This window comes from Phyllostomus discolor, chromosome 4 (assembly GCF_004126475.2).
Source record: "Phyllostomus discolor isolate MPI-MPIP mPhyDis1 chromosome 4, mPhyDis1.pri.v3, whole genome shotgun sequence".
In the NCBI taxonomy this organism is placed as follows: domain Eukaryota; kingdom Metazoa; phylum Chordata; class Mammalia; order Chiroptera; family Phyllostomidae; genus Phyllostomus; species Phyllostomus discolor.
In genome coordinates, this window is record NC_040906.2 from 139330085 (window position 1) to 139339463 (window position 9379).

General features: G+C 34.0%; 1 pseudogene; it reads left to right on the top strand.

Annotated features, from left to right (window-relative positions):
* Positions 1-352: 352 nt before the first annotated feature.
* On the top strand, positions 353-4428 carry LOC114495022 (annotated as a pseudogene).
* Positions 4429-9379: the final 4951 nt, after the last annotated feature.

Here is a 9379-nt window from a genome sequence, read left to right on the forward strand (position 1 = left end):
TAGTGTCCTCTTTATCTTGAAAGAACACACCTTAAATAATTGCATCACATGGTGAATTTGAAGTAAAAGATGAGGCAGGCATTGCTAATTTATTTAATCACTGGTTCTAGCTAGAGATTCTAGTGGTTCTGTATCTTTTTTTATAGCTAGGATCCACCACAGCAAAGTAGCAGTAGTACTGGAATTTACTGGACACCTTTGAGAAACCCAGCTGTCAGTGACAGCTTAAGGTGTCTTTTTCTAAAGCACAGTTGCTTGCTGTCATATTGAAGCAGTGGTTTCTAAGGTGGAATTGTTTGAAAGAAGGTAGTGCTTTTGACTAAGGCCAGAAAATACATTTGAGTTAGGGCTAATGAGAATTTATTGGAAATGCTTCATCAAGAATCCTGGTGAACCAAGCCAGATCCAGTCTCTTCATGTCTCTGAAGAAACAGACTTCAAAGCAGAGGTGGTCCTGCAGAATTTAAGGTCTCTTTCTACACAGGCTCAGAATATGCTGTACAGGAAAAACAATGGGTAACTTCATGTTAACAGACTTAATTATTGGTTTCATCTGATATAATTATTTTTGTGAATTAATTTGGTATAACAACTATGTAAAGAGAGCAATAAAATTGTAATGATTTGGTTAAAAAGAAGTGGTTTACAAAAATGAAATAATGATACCTATTTTGGATTATTTCTGTACAAAAGAAAGCAATGCAATCAAAAGGAAGTATAGTTTCAAAATGCCTTGGGTTTGGGTTTGTACAGAATATATGTTTCTTAAATTATATGAAAATATTTAGATTACCTCCCATTTCCTATTAGCCTAGAAAAATAAGTCATCACCAGAAAGAAAGGAAGACCTTGGGGTAGGCTAAAATCCATAGTATTACAAATTAAAGTTTTATTTTGATACCAGTAATTTTTTATTTTTATATTTATTTATTCATTTGTTCCACTTTATTTTTTAATTTATTTTAAAAGTATTTTTATTGATTGTTATTACAGTTTACCCAATTTTCCCCCTTTATCCCCCCTCTGCCCTGTAGCCCCCAACCATCCATCATCCCCCCAACTTAGTTCATGTCCATAGGTTGTACATACACGTTCTTTGAATTCTCTGTTTCCTATACCATTTTTATCTCTCCCTGTCTATTTTATGCCTACTAATTATACTTCTTCCCTGTACCTTTTCCCCCTTATTCCTCCCTTTCCCCTCCCCACCAAAATCCCTCCATGTGATGTCCATTTCTCTCATTCTGCTCCTGTTCCAGTTGTTTGCTTAGTTTTTGTTTCCGTTGTTTCTCTTTTCTTTTAGGTTCATTTGTGGATAGTTGTGAGTTTGTTGTCATTTTATTGTTCATAGTTTTGATCTTCTTTTTCTTAGATAAGTCCCTTTAACATTTCATATAATAATGACTTGGTGCTAATAAATTCCTTTAACTTGACCTTATCTGGGAAGCACTTCATCTGCCCTTCCATTCTAAATGGAAGCTTTGCTGGATAGATTAACCTTGGGTGTACATTCTTGCCTTTCATGACTTGGAATACTTCTTTCCAGCCCCTTCTTTCCTGTAAGGTTTCTTTTGAGAAATCAGCTGACAGTCCTATGGCACTCCTTTGTAGGTAACTCTCTCCCTTCCTCTTGCTTCTTTTAGGGTTCTCTCTTTATCTTTAATCTTGGGTAACTTAATGATGGTGTGCCTTGGTATTTTCCTCCTTGGGTCCAACTCTTTGGGACTCTCTGGGCTTCCTGGAAGTCTATTTCCTTCACCAGATTGGGGAAATTTTCCTTCAGCATTTTTTCAAGTAAGTTTTCAATTTCTTGCTGTTGTTCTTCTCCTTCTGGCATCCCTATAATTTGGATATTGGAACATTTCGGGTTGTCCCAGAGGTTGAAGTCTCTCTTCACTTTTTTGAATTCTTGTTTCTTCATTCTGTTCTGGTTGGATGTTTATTTTTCCCTTTTGGTCCAAATCATTGCTTTGAGTCCTGGTTTCCTTCCTGTCACTGTTGGTTCCCTGAATATTTTGCTTTATTTCATTTTGGGTATCTTTCATTTGTTTTTTCATTTTTTGAACAAGCTCAATCAGTTCTGTGAGAATTTTGATTACCAGGGCTTTAAATTCTCCATTAGATAGGTTGGCTATCTTCTCATCACTTAGCTCTCTTTCTGAAATTTTGCTCTGTTCTTACATTTGGGCCATATTTCTTTGTCTCAGGGCACAGGTCTGGTTGTTCTGGTTGACTTTTTCTTTAATTCCTTGGTTGTGAGAGTTCCATGCAGTTTGATTTTCTGGAACTTCTGGTTGTTTATTGATTTTAGTTTGGTTGTTATCCTCCTTTTGGTTGTGGGAGGAAGCAATGGGTTTCTATCTACACCTCTATCTTGGCTGGAATTCTGATACCAGTAATTTTTTAAAAAAAGGAAAACAAGAAAGTTGATTTTTCTCCTCTGAAATAGGCTTTCCATACTATTGTTCATATTTTCAAAAATTTGAAAACTGTTTTTCTAGTATACAAATTTCTGCTCAAATTAAAAAATCACAAAGCATCTTTTTCCCTACCAGACAGCTGTTTGCTATTAAAATAATGGACTTTGAAATTCAATCTTTAAAACATGTGCAAATATTTATGTATCTGCAACTTAGGAAAAATATTTTCCCAACACTTAACAAAAACCTTTAATTTCTGCTTAATTTTATGTTATAACATTTCAGGTGTTTGTTAAGAGATAGTTTAAACTTCCAGCTTAAAATAATATTGATTGTGTCCAACCAGAAATCTGAGGTAGTTTAGTAGTTTCAGATTATTTAGACAAAGCTGACTACTAGGCATTTCTTTATATTTTTGGTAATGTTTTTATTATAGCTTCAATTACTTCTTAATAATTATGAAATGTTTTATTATTAATTGAAAAATTCACAATTTATTTGAAATAGAAATTTTTAAATCACTTAATAGTCTTAATTTGACTGGGGAGTCAACAGAGATGTTTAATCAGAATCACACTTTCTTATCATCTGTTGCTTAGGGTCTATCACTTTACTCATTTATTAAACATTCTGGAATGCCCATGAGGGGACATATGTTATGCTAGATGGTAGGTTTACAGAGATAACAAAAAATAGTCCTTGTTTCTAAGAAGCTGAGAGTAAATTATAGCAATGCTGTATTGAGAGTGCTATAATAAGTACCTGCAGAGGATATTACTAGAGTTGAGGGGGAAACAGAATGAGGATATTTACAGCTGTCTGGGTATAGAAGTAAGAACATACTTCTAAGAAAAGGTGATATAATCTGATATTTTGAAGCTGAATATAGAAATTTCTGTTATGGCTAAAGGCCAAACTCAGGGTAATGTCTTCCATGCTAGAAGAAGTGTTTACACAAGTAACATAAGTATTTGTTTAGATCTGAGTACCCTTCCTCCAGAAGGATACTTCTCTTGATTAGTTTTCCTGTTTGATCATATAATTTTGTTACATCAAGATTACTTGATAGATTATTAAAACATAGATTGCTGAGTCCCCCCACCCCAAGTTTCTGATTCAGTGAGTGTGGGGTGAATTACGACAATTTGCATTTTTAACTTCCCAGGTTATGCTGATGCCACTGCTCTATGGACCATACATTACCGAATATCACAATCAGTGGGGTATGTTTTAAAAATATGGACTCTTGGGGTTGATTCCCAGAGATTCAAATTTAGATGAACTTGGGTGGAAATAAGGAATTTATATTTTTAATATATTTCTCCAGTTGATTCTGATTATCAATAAAGTTTGTGATCCATAGACATAGTCCAGTTCTCTTATTTCACAAATGGTGAATTTGAGATGTAGAAAAGCTATAAAGCTTGGAAGCCACTGAACTGGCATATTGTGAAACCATCATAGGTTGGGTTAATCCAAAGGCAGATGGCTGTAAGCATTGGGAAAAAAATAAAACCACTATTATTATTAGTGCATTTCCTAAGACTTGTGAAGTTGCAGCTGCCCTAGAAAATTGAAGCCACAAGATTCAGTATTCAGATTCACTGGAGAATGGATCAATTATGTTTTCTTGTATTGGGTTTGTATTTTAATTGGTGGATGCTAAAGAATGTCAGCTGAAGAAATATTTCCACCCAAAATTGAGAAGTTTATTAACATTCACTAAAATGCTTTTCTAGTTCTGCCTCCTGCCCTCTATGGACTTGAGGAATGGAAACTTATGTTCAGGATTCAGTAAGATTCCTGGGTAGTAACTTGTAGATACTTCCAGTACACTACACAATAAATGCTATTAATCTTACATTCACTATAATCAAGATCAACATCAAAACATATATAGATAGCATTTGCTACAGAATGAGAAAAACTAGCTTATATTATTGAGCAAAGTCCTGTTTGAAAAACATTTCAAAAGGTAAAACTCAGTGATTCATTTAACCCAAATTAGAGTATCAATTATAAATGTTCTTTTGGAGAATATTAAAATAATTAGAGCAGTTGAATTATAATGCTCAATGTTCAAATATATACTTAATTAAAAATTTTTAATATTTAAAACATAACATATATAAGTTAAAAATAAAAAAACAAGAAACATTATGAGAAATCATCAAAATTATCAACTAAAAAGGAGCGGAGTAAGCTCTCTTTCCCAATATACCTCATTTTTTTCCCTTCAAGAAACCATAATAAGATCCCATTATCTACTGAATCAAGTCAATACTTTTACCATGACATTCAATGTTGTCCAAAGTCTCTTCCTTATAATATATTGTCCCAATAATTAGACTTCAATACAAGTAAGCCAACCCTAAATCAAGGAACATGGAAAAAATATCTACTATAGTCTATGAGAGGAGGTGGGTAGATTCAGATTTGAATAACACTCAATCTCTCTTTCAAGGCACTTCCATACAAGTAGCAGACATCACATTCTGAAACATGCACAAATATACATTCACATATGATATTAACAGATTTATAGTAAGTGCTATTGTAAAAGTATAAAATATCAGAGAAGCTTCAGCATTATAAAACAGATACTTGTACAAATCTATTTTCCAGACACTGATAGCTTTCTAGAGATGTAAAAAAATATTGACTTAGGTTTTTACTAAGGAAATCGTAAGACAACTATGCTAAAAAACAAACAATTCTATACTATAAAATAACTACTGTATAAAAATGTCACAAATAAAATGCTGTCAGAAGATAGAAATGGGAGCAATTAATTCAGCAAGACTATGTGGACATGTTCACAGAAAAAAGTGGTAGAAAAGGAATTTACACATTTGTACATGAGTTTTATTTAGATTTGGGTACTCTTTCTTTAATCCCCCCTCTTGGTTAGTCTTTACTTTGTCAGGTGAAGAGGAGAGCACAGCAAAAACATAAAGGTGAACCTACAACAAGGACTTTTCTAAAACAGGTAATGGACTGACAGGGCCAGAACACAAAGCATGTGGACTTAGAATGGTATTCATGAAGGTGAATTTGACCTGGGCTTTGAAGGATGCATAGAATTTGGTAAATAATGCTAACTTTTACACATTATTGGTTACACTCTTTTTATAATTTTTCACCCTTTATTTCCAAACTACAGAAAATTTTACCCATTCCTCATATCTAAAACAAATTTAGGAATCCTATCAGCTTTATAATTTTTCACTCTTTATTTCCAAACTACAGAAAATTTTACCCATTCCTCATATCTGAAATGAATTTAGGAATCCTATCAGCTATGTTCAAATCAATATCCTTAAAAATTCCTACAATGGTGTTTTTCAACCCTGTATGAGCATCACCATTGTGTTTGGTGCTTAAAAAAATTACAGAAGGCCTGGCCCCACTTAGGAGGTTTTGATTATGGAGGTTTCTATTCAGGATGCCCGATGGCAGAACCCTGGAATTGATAACTGGAAGATTTTCATAGCTTATTCTGATCTGAACCATTGGCCTGACAAATGTTGAAATCTAGAATGAGTTAAATATGTAATTGCTGAATGGAACACTTCTTTGTGATCTAAATACTTCATAACAAGAAACAAGTTCTCTTCACAATTTATACCAGGGAGATATTTTAACGTACATATTTATTCTGAGATCTTAATAGGTCAAATCAGAAAAGATGCTTTATGTCCATACACATACTTTAATCAAGAAATGTCACCCCATGTGCTGGCTAGTGTGGCTCAGTCCCATAAACTGAAAGATCTCAGGGTTCATTCTCAATCAGGGCACATACCTAGGCTTCAGGTTTGATCCCTTGTAGAGGCATGTGCTAGAGGCAACTGGCTGATGTTTCTCTCTCACATTCCCTGATATTTCCCTTCCTCCTTCCTCTCTCCCTCCCTTCACCTCTCTCAAATCCATGAACATATCTTCAGGTGAGGTTAAAAAAAAAAAGCCACCTTGCTGTCCACTTGATGAATTTTAACTCATCAACAAAACTGAACCAAACCTACAGAAAACCTCAGAAAACAGTATCTAGTTAACTCCTTTCCATATTGAAGAATTAGTCATTATTGAGTATTGCTGCATTTCTAAATTCTGTGCCTTTACACTCACTCACATTAGTCATAAAATTTTGTATGAGTGCATAATGTAGTTAAGGCAGTTGTTGGTAACTTGTTTTTCTTCAACCATGTAGTAAGTATTTTTAATAAAGAAGGTTTGAATTAGTTGTATGACCTCTCAGGTCATTATGAGTGCATCATTTCAAAATATAAATAAAATATTTTTATTTCTGAGTCACAATGTTCTAAAAAGTCAAATCCCATAGCTGTCTATTTAATTAAGTCATGCTGGATTGAAATTTTATTTTTAGGCTTCTATTAGCTCAATCATTAAGGTCAATGTAGGTATAACAAAGAAAATTGTGTTTTCTCATGGACAAACAATGTGACCTTGGAGAAAAAAGCAAACCATACTCACAATGTATGACATTTCAAAATATTTTATAATTAATTTTTTTTCTGGTACTGTAGACACTATACTCCCTACTCTTCTAGCCCTTCAATGGGAGGAAATGAAAACATACATGATACACAAGGACTAATATTTTGGTATTTATATAAAAGTATTTTTTATGTTTGCTATTTATATAAAAATAGTGGTGTATAAAATGTTATTCCAAAGTATAGTATTCATAATCTGTGTCATGTGTGTTAATTATTTCTCCTCTGTTTATAGTATATAGCTTTACATCTTATTATGTGAAAAACTTACATATATCAGGTATCATCTTTCAATGTCATGGTTTAAAAACTGAGATTTAGTGTGGCAAATCAACATAGGTAGATATTACTAGAACTTAAGGTGTTTTATGAAGTGACAATAACAGGCAATATTTTTCCATGTAAATTTGAAATACTATCTGCTATGTTTGTGATGAGGAGGACTGGAAAATAACAGAAGCATTCTATTCTGACCCAACTCTGGTGATTAATTAAAAACAGCTAATTTGATAGTTGTCACCCCTCCAAAGTAGTCATTATTATCTCTACCTTAAAATTAAGAACTTAAAGTAGAAAGTTTAAGTAATTAAACTCATAGTTGAATAAATGACAGAACTGGTATTTGAACCTACATATTTTTAATATAGTGGAAAGTATATCGAACTCAGAATCAGGAATTCTAATTATCTCTGTTTGTCTAGACCCATGGTTCTCTCACTGTGCAACAAATGGCCCTGGGGCATGGTCAGTGAACTCACAGTATGCTATGAGATATTTTAACATTTTTTGAGGGAAACACAGTGACACTTGATGTACGTTGGACACGGCACAAACTAGCTCAAGGCTGTTCACAATTTGACATTCTGTCACACTATATTCCCTTCAATTGCATCATATTTATGTGGAGCTGAGGCTTTAACAGTTGCTGTGATGAAAACCAAGTGACATGGGAAAATCATTGTGGAACAGAAAGTGAGGATGATAGTACACAATCAGATTCCAAGGTCTGAGAAATCTTACAGTGCCTAGCAGGAGCACATATCCCATTAATAAGTATTATATAATGGAATAATTTGTTTTGTTCAATTACCATGTATGATTTTGTTTAAATGGCTACTGAGATTTTAGAGTATAAATAAATGTAAATTGTTTTGGTGTAACTACTTAATAAAAGGAACTGTTTGGTGTGTGTTTTGTACTAGGAGAATCATGGAAAACTTTCTGAGAACTAAGGACTCTGTGAACTGAAAAAGTTTAGGAAACTGGAGTGGAAGTTTACTTTTTGTTACATTGAAGTGTTTTTTCTTGGCTTCACTTTTCTTTTTTCCTTTTTTCTTTTTTAATTGTTGTTCAAGTACAGTTTTCTGTCTTTTACTCCCATCCCAGCCAATGTCCCCAGCCCTTCCCACCTCCCTCCCATTTCAACAGCCCCCCCCCCCCAGTTTTTGTCCATGTGTCCTTTGTACTTGTTCCTGTAAACCCTTACCCTTTTCCCCTGAAATTCTCTGCCCTCTCCCTCTGGTCACTGTCAGCCTGTTCTCTGTTTTAGTGTCTTTGGTTATATTTTCCACGTTTGTTTGTTTTGTTGTTTAGGTTCCTGTTAAAGGTGAGATCATATGGTATTTATCTTTCAACACCTGTCTTATTTCACTTAGAATAATGCTTTCCAGTTCCATCCGTGCTGTCACAAAGGGTAGGAGCTCCTTCTTTCTTTCTACTGCATAGAATTCCATTGTGTAAATGTACCATAGTTTTTTGATCCATTCATTTACTGATGAGCACGTAGGTTGCTTCCAGCACTTGGCTATTGTACTGCCCTGAACATTGAGGTGCACAGGCTTCACTTTTCTTATCTTCAAAATAAATGGGCCACAAGAAATGGTCCCTAATTCTAATAGGGAATGATTCTGTGATGAGGCAGATGATAATTTATGTGACTTTGACAGTTCTGTGCCCATTCACCTGTAGTACTTAAACACTAATATCAGAAAAAACACAGGATGTGGCTGTCACATTTAATGATTTGCTAATGTATTTTAAGTTAGTATTTTTTAAAATTAACTGTTGGATAGAAATGAGTTAGTCATTTTATAAATATTGATATAATTCACCAAATCTGTAATCTATAGAGTTTGTGGCTTTGCGGGGAGGGTTGTTTTTTGGTGTTTTCTCCACTTGCTAATACAATGAATTAGAAAATTCCCAGACTAAGTGAACATTTCTATTTTGTAAATATTGGAAGATCCAGAGTGTCTGCACTACCTAAGAAAATATCATCACTTTAAAATTTCAAACCAAACACAAGTAGTCCACTGTTTTCAGTGAGAGCTCTGGCTGATAACCACACCACAATTGCTTTCTTCTATATTGCCAACTTACACAAGGAAATGCCCATTTAGAAAATATTTGAATGTGCCCTGGCTGGTGTGGCTCAGTGGACTG